At 46.0% G+C, this 15517-nt stretch overlaps 1 protein-coding gene across 1 annotated transcript in view; it reads left to right on the top strand.

Annotated features, from left to right (window-relative positions):
• Window positions 1–15517, top strand: part of ACADL (acyl-CoA dehydrogenase long chain) — a 563007-nt gene that overhangs the window by 95349 nt on the left and 452141 nt on the right. The gene's annotated exons all lie outside the window — the stretch shown is intronic.

The following is a 15517-nucleotide window of genomic DNA, read 5'->3' as shown; positions in this document are numbered from 1 at the left end:
ACATCACCAAACACACAATGTGCACTGGGCAAAGGTGTGTAGACTATTTATTTAAGAACTTGTGAGAAGTTGGCCTGATGTGCAGTGTTCACTATTCTAGTGATCACTATATATCAGTCCAAACAACCCTTATTGATGATTGGTTGTAAGTCAACCTTATAGACCAGCTATCCTAGTAGCATGGATACGAGCAGTCTAAGGCTAAGACTCTAGAGGGCGTGTTAAGCCAGCTGTTTTACCATCACATTACCCCTTGAACACCCAGTGAAAGGACACCACACAAGTGTTATGAAAATAAACAATGTATTTATTAGAATCACAACAACCCTGTACTCTTTATGAGGACAGGGTGCTAAGCACACAACAAAACTCTTACGAAAATACTTAAGTTAGCACGGTATACACAAATGCCCGAGGGGCACGAAAAACCATATACTTTAAAAGTGGAATGCGAAATTACTAGCAGGTAAGTACAGTACTAATAGGCTTTGGAATCGCTAGGACTTGACTATAGAATCGTTAGATTACTTCTAGGAGACCTAGGGGACTCGGGTGCAGAGTGTGCACTCTCACGCGGGATGCGGGACAAAGTCTATGGAAGCTAGTAAAGTTAAAGTTAGTGTTTACGGGCGAACCCGACCTGGTAGGAAGAAAACGACAGTGGATCCTGACCCTTGGATAGTGAGGTTATGCTGGGGCACCGAAATGCCGAAGTTACCTAGCCCTGGGGCTGCAGCTGCATAGGTCTCAAAAGACGTCGGGAATCCTCGTTGCCGGACCAGGAGCCTGGAAGAAAAGATGCTGGCAGGCGACCAGTGAAGATAGTTCGAGTTGATCCAAGCCTGGATCTGGAAGATGGATGACACCTGAAAGCAGAGGGGACCAAGTTCGTGACTACTAGCCAGTAGTCAGTGGGCACCAGGAGGGCACCGGATGGCAGTCACCTCGACTAGGTGAGTGGGCGACGCTGGCTCTGCAGATCTCACGGACCAGGAGGCGTTGTCGGCGACCAGGATGGAGAGGCGAGCTGTCCCACGATGGATGAAGCTGTCGGCGTCAAAGTTACCCAGGATTGGGCAACAAGCCTTGGCTAATTCAAGCCCACGCGGTGGACTCAAAATGGCGTCTGGGGTGGACCAGGAGGGTCCGGGGTGCTCCTCTTCGGGAAGGGAGTAAGGGCCAGTCTGGAGCAACCAGACCAGCAGCAGTAATGTCGTCGGGCGTCGTTCAGAAGGCCACAAGCCAGCGGGCTAGTAGCCAAACAACGCGGTGAGCAGCAAAAAGCAGAAGGGCCCCACGCAGATCGTGGAGATGCTGGGAGGCTGCACTTCGGTGCTGGAGCTGCTCAGGGTCGGGGCTTCTCGGACCCCAAAGCACTCACCAGGAAATTACTCGGCGGGCTTGCTGTGCAGAAGTCGTGCAGTCTTGAAGATGGCCGGTCCCTCGAGGTCTCGTCGCACCCACGGTTCTCAGCTTGGCTGTAGAGGTGGGTAGAGGTCAGAGGTGCCAGGGAAGCCGGTTCTCGTCGAGCTGGCAGTCGGATTCCGGAGGAAGGACTTGCAGCAGACCGCAGTGTTCTTTAGATGGTGCCTGCGGATGCAGGGTGACTACTCCTTAGTCACAAGGGAGAAATCTTAGAAAGAAGTCTTGAGTTCCTTTCGTGGAAAGTAGTTTCAGGATTCAAAGATGATCTGATCTGGAAGGGGGCCTGCTCCTTCCTTTATCTGGGAAAAGGGGGCTGGCACGCGACTAAGTCCTGCCCTATGGGTGGAACCAGGAGGGGGGTGGTTACACCCACTTCCTTGGCGGGCTTTTCCCCAGCTCAGGGTCTGGAGTGTCCCTGGAACTGGTTCAAGCCGGCCTATGCATAGTGAGCACCGGGGTGCCACTTGCAGTCACCTTCCTCTGAAGCCCTGCCTACCTAGGATACACAAAATCCTGTCTGGGACGGTGCTGGCACCGCCCCTGGCAGGAAACCCTTTGTCCTTATCTCCTGCTCTGGGAGGACTCCCAGCAGCAGGAGGGCAGACTTGTGTCTCGGTGGCAGCATCCATTTTGTGGAGCTGAGGCTCTGTTGGACTTTAACCGGGGTTAGGGGTTACATACATGTCGTGTCCCTCTAGAAGGGTGGAATGCTAACCCCGTCGCCAGAATTGGCGAGGGGTTAGTATTCCAATTCGTATGACACCTTACTCGACATGTTTTGATAAAGCGATACCAGAGTTGGCATATAACCGCGAGGATTATAATGCACTTAAGAGTATATGGTATGCGATATCATGGAAACGGCTAAGGGATAGATCCCGAAAGCCGCAGACAGGCTCAGCTCATGCCAGAGCACCATCTCACACGATTCCAAGCACTCTGCCTTCAGGATTGTTAAGGCCTGCCATAGGAGTGACTGATAGGAGATCTGTGTGTCCATTTTAGGGTTAGATATAGGTATACTATATCTAAAGCAAAGGGTGATTACACCACCTTGCCCCAGCTGTCAAGCAGCCAGTTGTGTCAGATTTGGATGGCCAGCCAGGGGTGGCATAATACATGCTGCAGCCCCTGGTAGGCCCTGGGTACACCTATGCCCTGGGTACCTAAGGTACACTGTACAGGGACTGATAAGGTGACTCAGTATCCAATTTAGATATGTACCTAAGGTACATGGAATCCATTTTACAGAGAGAGCAGTAGGCCTGGGGCCCTGAATAGCAGGGTCCCAGGTCAACTAAGTCAGAAAACCAGCAAAACACCAGGCAAAAAGTTGGGGGCAACCATAGTCAGGGATCTACCTTCCTACATAACTACACACAGATGAACAACAACATTGACCCTATGTCAATTTCATTCCACAGGAGAGTCCTCACGCAGTTCAGCACCACCAAGGGAGGAGAGGGCACCAGCAACTAAGAGGGGGGAGAAAGAGAAGAGAAAATCTGGTCACAGCGCGGTAGAAGGAGGCAACAACACCACCCAGGAAGCCTCATCACCAGACCGACCCACAACACCTGTCCCACTTTCCCCTCTGTTGTTTGGATCTCCTGACCTGTCAAACACACACATTGCAATGTCCAGGGTGTCCATGCCGGGAGGGGCAAGTAGGCATGAGGAGCCCCCTCAGAGGATCCTGCAAACCTCTGAATCGGAGGATGAGGATGATGTCCCCAAAAAAATTGCACCTGTGGCTGACAGGGCTAGACCACCGATTGCAGCAGGCGCTGCGCGCACCAGTGTTCTTGGCAGGAGGGCACGTGAGGGTGGGGAGGGGCAGGAAGGGGAGAGCGACTTCTGTGGCCTGGAGGGCAAAATGGTGAAGGTACAGCGCCAGCAGGCCAAAGCACTGTCAACCATGCATAGGCAGGTTCGCTGCATGAACAATAAAATGACCAACATGGACAAGGGCATAGGCCACATTGCATTGAGTCTGGAGCAAATTTCAAAGGGGATTACAGATATCTCCACATACATGGGAGTACTGTCGGATAAGTTGGACAGGGATCATCTACAGCGTGGCAGGGATCGACAGTATATGCGCTAACAAACAAAGGCAATGAACAGATTTGCTACAAGTACATCACTACTGTGCCGACGCTCTATTTCCATGCAGGATGCAATTGTGCACTGCTGCACAGACTTGACACGGGGCATAGGAAGAGTGACCTCAGCGATGGAGCAGATGCTCAACACTAACACAGGCAATGCTGGTGACACGGGTGTGGAGGAGACAGAGGGGTCAACCAGCAGGAGTGGCTCTAGCACACCAGTTCCGGAGGTGCGCAGGAGCGGCAGGCGCAGCCATGCTGAGTCAGGCCCCAGCAGGGAATCTGAAAGCCAGGCACAACAATCGCGCAATGTAGTGCGTGGACGTAAGCACTGACCTATGCTGCAGATTGACTCAACTGCACACAGTGACGGCAACTGAGCAGGAGCAGCCAGAGACATTGACTTTGATTAATGAAGCCTTTTCCGATGTGACAATGATGATGTAGTGAAGATTAAACTACACTTGTCAAACACTACACCTGTCTATGTGTCATACATTACCTAGAAATATCGACGTGTAATTTCTGTCCGTCTCAATCTACCATCTAGTGCTGCTGGTCCTGTTGCCTGGGGCTCTGCATGTTCTTGGTCATCATCGATGTTCGCGCGATGTGTCAACTCCACCTCTGTGCCTTCCTTGGTAGCAAGATTGTGCAAAATGGCACAGGTCACTATTATCTTGCAACACAGGATGGGGGTGTACTGTCGAGCACCTCCACTCTTGTGGAGGCAGAAGAACCTGCTCTTGAGGAGTCCAAATGTTCGCTCCACTACGTGCGAGTAGACCTGTGTGCCACATTGTATCGCCTTTCGGCTCTGTTGGTTGGGTTGAGGTACGGTGTGAGCACAAAGGAACGCAGGGCATATGCACTATCACCTGGGAGGGAATGAGAGGTACATGAGTTACAATCACATTGCACATTCAGCTGCCATTCATTACAGGGTGTGTTACACTTATTTACCTAGCAGATATCCATCTCCAAAATCTCCAGCAACTAGCCGTGTGTATATTCCGCTGTTCTGGAAAATGTAGGAGCCGTGCGTGCTCCCAGGAAATTTGGCCACTATGTTGGTGATGATGATGCCTGCATTGCATATCACCTGCACATTGATGGAGTGCGTAGACTTACGGTTTCTGTATATGTGTTCGGTGGCTGCAGGTGGGCATAGGGGAATGTGGGTGCCATCTATGCAGCCTATCACATGCGGAAAGTGTGCCAGTCCATAAAAATCAGTTTTTGTTGTTGCAAGTTCCGCAGGTGTGTCAGGGAACCGGATGTAATGTCGCATTCTCTGCGTCATGGCATCCAGAAACTTCCTGAAAAAACGGGACAGACAGCTCTGGGATACACCTCCTACTGCAGCTATCACACTCTGGTAGCTCCCAGAGGCCAGCAGAGGCCAGCAGGTGTAAGCTACCCAGCACCTGGACATGGGGTGGGATGGCGTGGGCCCTGGGTGTTGGGTGATCCAGGTATGGGTGGAGGTCCCTTATTAGATCCATGATGGTTCTGGGGTGCAGCCTGTACCTCTGGAGTATCTCAGGCTCAGTCAATTGGAACAGAGTGATCCTCTGCCTGTACACCTGCTCCTCTCTTTGCCATACCCTCAGACCTGCAGCCTGTAGCCTTCGCCTCCTCGCAATCACATAGAGTGCCACCATTTTTGCAACACTGTTGCATTTTGGGCCCTTTTTTATAGCCTGCACATGGTTACCACCTGCTTTCAGTCCATGGTAAATACCGACTCTTAAATACCGAATTTCATTGAATTCGGTATTTTTGGGCATTTTTTCAGATTTCTTATTTACCGATTCGGTGAATAAGGACTCGGTAAATAAGGTATCGGTAAATACCGATTCAGTAAATATGTATTCGGAAAATACAGAATCGGTATTTTACCGATTCATATTTACCGATTCGGTATATTTTTGACACCTACATCTCTTTTTCTCAATACCGGTCGGTAACGGCCGATTTTACTGATTTTGGGCCGTTACCGACCGGTATTTGGCTACCTACATCTGGCCCTAAGTTTCCTTTTTGCCGAGGCACTCCATGAGAGTGTGCTGTGCGTGTTTATCAGCTGTCTCCCTCATGTGCTTTTCTCCCACTTCGGTGCTTCTTGTTTCTCACCCTTTCCCCTCTCCACCACCCAGCTTCTCTGTTCTGTTCTTTTTCTCTCCATTCACCTTTTTTTTTTTTAGTTCAGTTACCTTTTTAAATGGGCTCACTTCTGCGGTAGGAGTTTTTTTTTATCATCAGACTACCATCTCTTTATTTGCATGATTAATTAAAATCTTTCCATTCATTCATTACAAACAACGATAAAATCTTCTCTAAAAGCCTATGCTGTCACAAAACCACAGTCGGTTATCAAGTGCTTATAATAAAGTGCTACAAAAGATATGTTCCATTAAAATTGTAGTTAAGTGCATTTTGACCAGTAAAACAGATTTCAGCCATAAAGTGCATTATATGGAAGTCAAATCTTTTCCTGAAACTTAGGCAGAAACTTTACCAGCCTGATGTTCAAATGGATATTGGCAAGCTTCAACCCCGCCATGATGACCTTTCCGCACCTTGAGATTGTTAAAAAACTACGCAAAAGCTGCTTGCGTCCTCTATAGAGCACGGGACACAGACATATAACACACACAAGGTTTTTTTTCCTGTCTGCGGGTAGTGCCCCGTACTATATATAGATATTTTGAGGCAGTTATGAAAGCACATTGCAGGACCTGGACTTTGTTTCTGATTGATTCTTTGTGGTGTATCAGGTTTCATCTTCCGTCAATCCAAACGTCTGTGTACGTATACTCTTTCACTTGGTCGTGACTTTCGGTTCTTAACTACCAGGCTCCTGTTTTCTTTATTCTTTTGGGATAGATAACAACTTTAGTTTTTCTCAAATTAATTTCTAATCTATTGGACCTGGTAAATTCATCTAATTTATTAATCACTTTTGTTCTGCCTAAATCATCCACATTCAATGGATAAGACGGTAATTTATCTCCCAGTTTCGGCAAATGCGAGTTAACAAGATTCGATATATAAAGTTTAAATAGCAAGGGAGCTAAGACTCAGCCTTGTTTTAGTTACAGTGTTGCGGATTTTCCTTGAATAAAAAAGACTACCTTCACCTAATGTTATCCGTGTCAGAGTATAAAAGTTCTATTGCCGTTCACAGGGATGGACCATGAGTACAATGTTTTCCACAATAGACTTCTAGGGGCCGTGTCAAAAGCTGCCTTAACCCGTTTCGTGCTGCTGTCGGCCATTTCCGACGGCAGCACTACCTCTCCAGTGCTGCCGTCGGCTAATGGCTGACGCGGCCCGCCCGTTTTGCGGAAGTGCCGCACTTCCGCAAAATCGCGGCCGCCGTTAAGGCGTTAAAGTCAACAAAACAAATCTAGAGGAGTGTCTGTGAATGGAGAGCTCAGAACATAAGCATAGAGATTACAAGCAAGTTCGAGATGCAGCCTTGTTTATGTCGGAATTCTGTGTGTTTCATAGATATTAAGCCCATTTCTTATAATAATAATAAAGAAAATGTATAAAGCGCATGGTTACGACATCTCGGCTTGTCGCCGCGCTGAGTGAGATCCAATCTGAGGCCCACGCTATGCCAACCGGAGAACAAATATGTTTTAAGCGCTTTCCTAAACCTAGCTTCAGAGATCTCCACCCGGAGTTTTACAGGGAGTTTATTCCAGTTTTGAGCTGCTAGGAACCTGAAGGAACGGCCTCCCATTCAGGCCTTCTTTACCTTTGGAATTTCAACAGCCCGGTCCCACTGGATCTAAGGGACCTTCCTGGCACATAGCTGGTGACCAGGTCGCTCAGATATGAAGGGCCAAGGTTCTGGGTGATGCGGTGGCAGGTGCATAATGCCTTAAACATCACTCTTTTCTTTACTGGAAGCCAATGCAGTGAATCCAGGGCTTTTTTTGAAGCCACCCTCATAGGCTGCAGAAGTACCAGCCGTGCGGCAGCAATCTGCAAGACCTGTAGTCTCCCTAGACCTTTTGCCGTGGCGCCAAGGTAGAGTATGTTGCCAAAGTCTCGGCGAGATGTAATAAGCGCATGCACCAGCGTCTTCCTAGCCCCTATAGGGAGAAGATGTAACGTTTTGCGTAGATTTTTGAGGACTCCAAAACATTTCCCCACTACGCATCTAATATGCCCATCATTGGAAAGAGTGGAATCCATCCAGACCCCCAGATTTTTCTCCTCGGTGCATGGTATGGGGGTAGGGCCCAGACTCGGAGGCCACCAAGCCGACGTCCAGCTCGATGTATCACCCCCCACCACAAGCACCTCTGTCTTGCTGCCATTAAGTTTCAGGCAGTTCTTAGCCATCCAGGAGGCAACCTCCTGCATGCAATCCTCCGGTGCCTGGGATAGGGAGATCATCAGCTGGGTGTCGTCCGCATAAGAGACCACCCCAACTCCAAAACCCTGTACTATCTCCAGGTTGAACAGGGTAGGGCTCAGGGCAGAGCCCTGAGGCAATCCCTGCTCCAGTTTAATGTCATTGGAGTAATGTGCACCTTGTCTAACCTGAAAACTACGGCCTACCAGGAAGGACTTCAGCCATTTCAGGGCCGGGCCTGATACGCCGCCCTTATTCAGACACTGCAGCAAGGTGTAGTGTGCTACAGTGTCAAAGGCACTGCAAGAACTGAAGCGTAATGACACTCCAACCAGACGCACAGCTTGCTCCTTGCTTAATAGCAAACAGTATTTTCACATCTAGTCCATATTTAATCAGAACTTTTTATTCCGTGTACTCCAAAACATTAATTTCATTAAATCTTTTTCTGTCACATGAGGCACTTTATGTATTTGAAGTTTTCTAATGTTCAAGATATGCCAATCCAGGCCTTTCTCGAGAACATGACATATACATAAACCATCCTCGGTAGTGGATCATTTTAACCCAATGCATTTCGGGCATTTGAAAAGCCCTTCCTCAGGGGGTCACTGGAAGTATTAAGACATAGATATTAGTGTACATTTTGAGATTTCTGTGCATTTAATTTAAACATAGCTGCAAACAATCAATTTCATGTTATACTAACAACATACGTTTTTTCCCTCTAAATGCGCACAAATGCGCCAAAAGCTTGTGGCCCACGGTGCTACTCCCAACAGCCATGACTCTCCCATGCTTAACCTCCGATCGTAGAACAACCAACCTGATTATTCCCATAGCCTAATATTCCACATTCTCAAAAGCCTGTGGTTCAAAGCTCCATAAACAATCGCCTGTACCTTTAACGTTAAACAGATTAATCTCTTTTTCAGCAGGTTTCTCTCCTTGCGCCAAACAGTGTTCTACCCCTTCTTGATGTTTTCGCACTCAAATACGAATGATTGACCCCACCCCTCTTCATCAGTCATTTGCGTCAGATAAACCCTGCCCTTCCACAACCCATAACTCCAAATCCCACAAGGCACTACTCTGAATACCTCATTCCCAACACTCCTCTTCATTAGAATCTCCCCGGGTCACAACCTAGAATACTCCGCCCTCCGAAAGATGTATAACAAACGTCAATTCTGAACAAATATTTCAGTTCTAACTTTCCATACATAACTTTTTAGTTGAAAAACGTGTGCTTGCATGCTACTGACAAATTATTTGATGATGAATTCTCACTCTTCTTGACTGTTTATACATAGTCCGACTTAAAAACGTCCATCATAATTTTTCCATGAAACTCGAACTTCCATTCCTCCGGTGAAAAGATATTTGTGCCATCGCTCATGTGACAATTGCCTTTTAATTAAATCTTAGTTCTTCTCGTTGGGTGCAACTTGGCAGACGGGCAGTTCTGCAATGTTTCAAAATCAGGGGGGTTGCCAAGTGCACACCTGATTCTTCTTTTGTTTATATTCTCGAACATTTAACCATTTTTAAACTTTCAGCGTGCAGCCCGGTGACGTAGTCTGCCCAAATACTGCGTATTCAATAAACACTGCAAGAACTGAAGTGTAATGACACTCCAACCAGACGCACAGCTTGCTCCTTGCTTAATAGCAAACAGTATTTTCACATCTAGTCCCTATGTAATCAGAACTTTTAATTCCGTGTACTCCAAAACATTAATTTCATGAAATCTTTTTCTGGTGGATGGAGGATGGTTTATGTATATGTCATGTTCTCGAGAAAGGCCTGGATTGGCATATCTTGAACATTAGAAAACTTCAAATACATAAAGTGCCTCATGTGACAGAAAAATATTTAATGAAATTAAGGTTTTGGAGTACACGGAATAAAAAGTTCTGATTAAATATATACAAGATGTGAAAATACTGTTTGCTATTAAGCAAGGAGCAAGCTGTGCGTCTGGTTGGAGTGTCATTACGCTTCAGTTCTTGCAGTGTTTATTGAATACGCAGTATTTGGGCAGACTACGTCACCGGGCTGCACGCTGAAAGTTTAAAAATTGTTAAATGTTCGAGAATATAAACAAAAGAAGAAACAGGTGTGCACTTGGCAACCCCCCTGATTTTGATACAGTGTCAAAGGCGGCACTGAGGTCTAACATGAACAGAGCCATAATGTGCACAGCGTCAGCCCCCTGTCTAATAGTTTCCGTGGCACGCAGTAGTGCGGATTCCGTAGAATGACCAGCCCGAAACCCAGATTGCGACGGATGTAGGAGGCTCGCTTCTTCCATATGTGTCATGAGTTGCCGATTAACCACCTTCTCTGCTACCTTTGCCAGAAATGGCAGAAGCGAGATGGGTCGCAAATTTTCTAATTTGTCTTGACTGATATTCGGCTTCTTCTTAACTGGGAGAACAATAGATCGTTTCCAATTCCCTGGCACCTTGTGTAAATTGAACGAGACCTCCAAAACATGCCTTATGAATGGCTCAAGAATCTCCAAACTCCTGCCCAGCACTTTAGGTGGGGCAGGATCTCTGGGAGAACCAGATTTAATACTGAGACAGATTTTACTAAGAGTCTCCGGAGAGGGGACAGTGAAGTTGTTCAGTCTCTGCCCTGCCTCCGTTTCTCCTGTCTGTTCCTCAAATTCTACACCCCTCCTTAGGGTCCCTGAGAAGGATGAATAGATTTCTTTCACCTTCTCCGAGAAATAATTCGCAACCGGATTGCAAGCCTCAGCTGAGCCCATAATTGGCACAGCCGTAGCAGCAAGGGAAGAGATTGCCTTATATATTTTAAAGAGTTCTTTTGTAGAATTTTCTGCCATCCCAATTCTGGCCTTGTAGTAGGTGGCTTTAGCCCGTCCTAAAAGACCATGGTATTTTCTCTATTCCTCCCTGTATTTCAATCTATCCTGGCACAAAAATCCCTTTCTCCACTGCTTCTCCAGACGTTTACATTCAGCTTTTACGAGATGTAGAGCAGGGGTGAACCAGGGTGCAGATTTATGTACCCTTCCCATCGCTTTATTAGAGAGCAGTGGGGCCACCTTACTAAAAGCGTCCTTTATGCGCCTCTCCAGATTCATAGAGGCAGTTTCATTGTCTGAGCCACCTGGGGGCCCGCCCACTGTCAACTCTCTATTAAAATAATCCTGTACAAAGTTTTTCCATTTCCTGCGCGGGTGATTGCTAACGGCTAAATGCTGGCTTTCAATCTCTGGCACCCTTATCACAAAGGGTACTAGAAAGTGATCCGACCAGGGATCGGGGAGGGGGGTGGATACTTCTACATTCTCCCAGCTAGCGAACACCGGATCAAGTATGTGTCCGTGCTGATGAGTAGGGACGCATGATTTCAGGCATAAGTGAAGTAACTGAAGATCCTGACGTAGATCGAATACCCCCTTATTCAGGGGATCCTCCAAATGAAGATTCAGATCACCCAGAACTATTATCATGCCTTAAGGCCAAATGAGCAATACCCTCCACCAAACTGGGCATAAAGCGTGTAGGGGAACCCGGGGGTCTATAGACCAAAAGCCCTTTCACTGTAAGGTTGGGGCTGATGTTCAGCGAAAAGGAGCCGGCCTCACTTTCACATAGCATAACTGGTTCAAGGAAGCATTCAAGGAGAGGTCTAAAGATCACCGCTAACCCCCCTCCTCTGCCTACCGCCCTATCAATTCTGGCTATAGTATAGCCTGAGGGGAGTGCCTCTAGGATATCTGGCTCAGAATCGGCGTGCAGCCAGGTCTCTGTAAGAAATAGGAGATCAAGCTTAGTATCCGAGAGCAAGTCAGAGATTTCGATTTTGTGTTTACTGAGAGATCTACAATTCAGTAACCCACAACAGAGTACACCTCTCCCTACCTGCCTTATGTGATCCTTATTACACCTAAATGGACAGTAATTACAGGCACTAACTTGAGTAGCCGACATGCTGTGTCTGCAAGCACTATCTACAAGGGGGCATAATGCCTGCAGTTCCGCCATGCCATATTGTATTCTGACTGCAAAGGGGCCAGGGGTCCTGGCCCCGGTCCCCGTACGGCCACGGACGGGCTTGCCTTTGGTGCGCCCGTTGCGCGCGTCCGCTGCGCGGTCGATGAGCATTCGCCTTTTATCCCTAAAGACTGAGCAGGGGATGGCTACTAGACCGCTAACCAGCCCCCCAGCCAACCGGAAGTGCCTGTCTCTACCCTTCCTCGCCCTCTGCGCAACGGTGCTATTCACCGCGTCGAACCGGGGCGGGAAGGAGGAGATCGAGTACAGGCCTCGGGTCGGTCTCAGAAAGAAAGCACCCAGAGCAGGTAAAATATCATTTTTAAAAGTTCTGCTAAAACACAGTAGTCACGTTATGTATTATAGATTAGACCCCAGTGCAGTTAAAAACAGGCGAAAAATGCAGCGGTATGAAGACCCTGCCACTGCCCACTCACCACCACTCACCAGGTTCTTCAACCCAGGATTTCAAATCCTTCAAAAGCATTCCTGAAAAGTATTTTGCTTCCACATCTAAGATCGATATCAGACGATAATTGCTCTTCCCTCCCTTACAAATGGGATTTATTATTGAACCTCTCCAGGAATCTGTGGCTTCATCTTTCTGAAGGACTTCTCTGAAGTGAGGGGCTAATTTATCTGCCCAGAACTTAGGGGGCTTTTTGAAAACTCCTTGCGGAATACTTGGCCCCAGAGCACAGCTCGCGAATGCTCAATAAGTTTCTGTAGCTGACTGCTGATCACTTTTGTCGTTGCAAAGGACCAGCTTCTAACTCATTCTCATCACCTCATTGTATATTTTGCACAGAAGTGTGACTTCACTGTTCATCCACAGGGTTTGCATGGATATTTGGAGGCCTAAATTCCTCCTCCTTTTTTATTTCCAGGCTGCTGTCTATTTGTTGTTTGTCCTCCTCAACTGCTTTCATTCACAAGCAACTGATGCCTTAGAAGTACTCCCAAGGAACTCTGGGCTTCTTGTTGGGTCAGGATGTTGTGTTTTTCCTCTGTCCTATCCTGCAAGATGGGGTATCCAAAGATATTGGAGTAGACGCCTCACTCACTTATCATGACATGCTTCATCATTGGCGCCTATCCACCTCCTCAACTGCCTAGTGAATTGTTAGCTACTTGATCCAGACTTGCTCACTGATATTCGTGTTAATTGTGCTTAGCAGTCTGCATTCCCTCTGGTTTACCATTTGCCAGAATTTTGCCGGATTCTTGCACTTGCTAGCATAGACTATCTTAGGCCAGTGTTCTTCGAGGCTGGTCTTATTGTGTAGCCAAAGCTTCATTTTAATGGTTTTTTCCTACCCAGTTTCACTGCTAGTATTTTGTTGTTTTTCTTCCTGGGGAGAACTAGCGACACTGTACTTCCATAGTAATTTTGATATTATATATTCAGTGAGTTTCTTCCAGATACAAATCTGATCTACTCCTTTTGCGTGCAAGGCAAAAATTGCTGGGGTTTTCTCAGTGGTGGCAGGCCCTCTTTGATCCACTGTAGCCTTTTTATTAGATGTGTTGTATGCGCCTCTACTATTAATATCTTAACTATCTGACGGACTGGTATTTTCACAGATAAGATGATAACCTATGGATCATTATCACTTTCTAAGCGTTGTTCAATTCTATATCGCAGTATGTGATCAAATAAAGAAGTGGTTGCCATTGTGTTGTCCAGATATGAGACGCACGTCTCCATGATGGGGGAGTGTAGTCTGTAAACCTGTCTTTTAGCACTCTCAATCCTGCTATTGTGCAGAAAATAACAACATTTCTCCCCATTTTATCCAGGCGTAACTTATCCGGGAGAGTCTTAATTGGTGCTTGCCTCACATCAACTGAATTTGTCTTGGCAACTGAAGCAAAGAATATTAGAGTTTCTTTACTCTAATGTCAATTATTATTTCCCTTATCATTTATCTTGTTTTCCTCTTATTGGGATTTATGTATATATTAATGAGAATGGCGATTGTCCAATTAACATGCAGAGAGAATCTTGATTTTATTTATCTATGGAGGCTGCAATACAACATGACACTTTCTTAATCTTGAACCATATTCTTCTATTGCAAAAAGTCTGTAAAGATAAATAAATACATCGACAAATTTCCCCATTAGAAAACAATTAGTAACATGTGCTTATTTGCACATTCAAACCGAAAGTTTAGCCAAAGAATAAAGTATATTCTCCCTACTTCTCTCCAACAGTATATACGACTCTCTATCTAAACAACCGAATTGGGAGCGGAGGGTGGGATAATGCTAGCCTCTGTTCTCTTTATTGAAATCAAGATTCTCTCTGCATGTTAATGGGAGAATTGTCATTTCATTAAACCAGAGGCTACCAGTATGCATGCTTAAAGCCATCCCGATCCAGACTGCTCACATGCTCCACATGTCTCAAATAGAATTTTGCAAAGGTGTTTGCATTTGACCACCCTCAGAATCTCGGTAAGAGATCCACCTACCCAGAAAACCTTACTAGCCATTGCACCCCAAGAGGAATGAGCTCCAAATTTTGAAAGATCTACTCCAGCTTCCCCAACACCCACCTTGACAAATTAGCACTTGAAACTACTTTATAAGCCTTCTTGAGAGTAATACCTGTTACAAATCTCTGAAGGCTTGACATCTAAAATCCTTCTAAAGGAAATCAAGCGAAGTAAAGTTGCCAACTTTAGAGATCTCTGCATCAAGGAAATATAGGCATACCTCCGCCATGAAACGAACAAATTGAAAATCATTCCTACATCCCATGAAGCGTAATAGCGAGCCCTAGGAGGGCTCCTAACCCTAATTGTTTTCAGGACTCTACGGACCAAAGGATCGCTTCTTATAGAAAAATGATTTACCAAAGCATGACCTGCCAACACAGCTGATCTATAATAATTAATCATTCTGTAAGAAAGACTTGAATTTAACAAGTCAGCCAGATCATTTGCCACCTGCACTACAGGAGCTTTCACTGGATCCAAATTCCGCTCCATGCACCATCTAAACCATTTTTTTCACACTCCACTGTATGTTTTCCTGATACCCGGTGCCCAAGATTCTTCCGAAAAATCCTATTTTTTTATAAACCTTTTTTTGTTGTTGCAATCAATAAAACCAATATAAACGCATAATGTCAAACATTGCTTTCGGTGAGATCACAACAAAGTGCAAAGATGTATAAACAGTTAATTATTACTATTACCTTTACCAGTCATCTAACAACAAAAAGCTTGTCATGTGAACTTCAGAATATCTTAAGTATTAACCCGCGCACAACCTTGGTTACACTTTGTTGTGTATAACTTTAATCTGCTTTCTGGGTGCTCTAGGGGTGAAGTTTCCACCCTATTTTAGTATGCCTTAATGTTCAATTTGAAATTGTGCTTCCAATATCATTGGTTGCATCCCCCTGTGTGCATTCTCCTTTGGTATCCTTCTTAGAAGACGTTAAATGATTCCAACGCTTTTAGTGGTTGTTTCATTTGTATTTTAACAATTCTTCATTGATAATTAGTTTGCTGATCATGAAACATTATTCAACTTCATAATGCCCCTTGCTCCAATGCATTTCG

The sequence above is a fragment of the Lissotriton helveticus genome, chromosome 3_1 (assembly GCF_964261635.1).
Source record: "Lissotriton helveticus chromosome 3_1, aLisHel1.1, whole genome shotgun sequence".
NCBI lineage: Eukaryota > Metazoa > Chordata > Amphibia > Caudata > Salamandridae > Lissotriton > Lissotriton helveticus.
The sequence above is the reverse complement of the archived record's forward strand: the minus strand, read 5'-3'. Positions and strand labels throughout refer to the sequence as shown.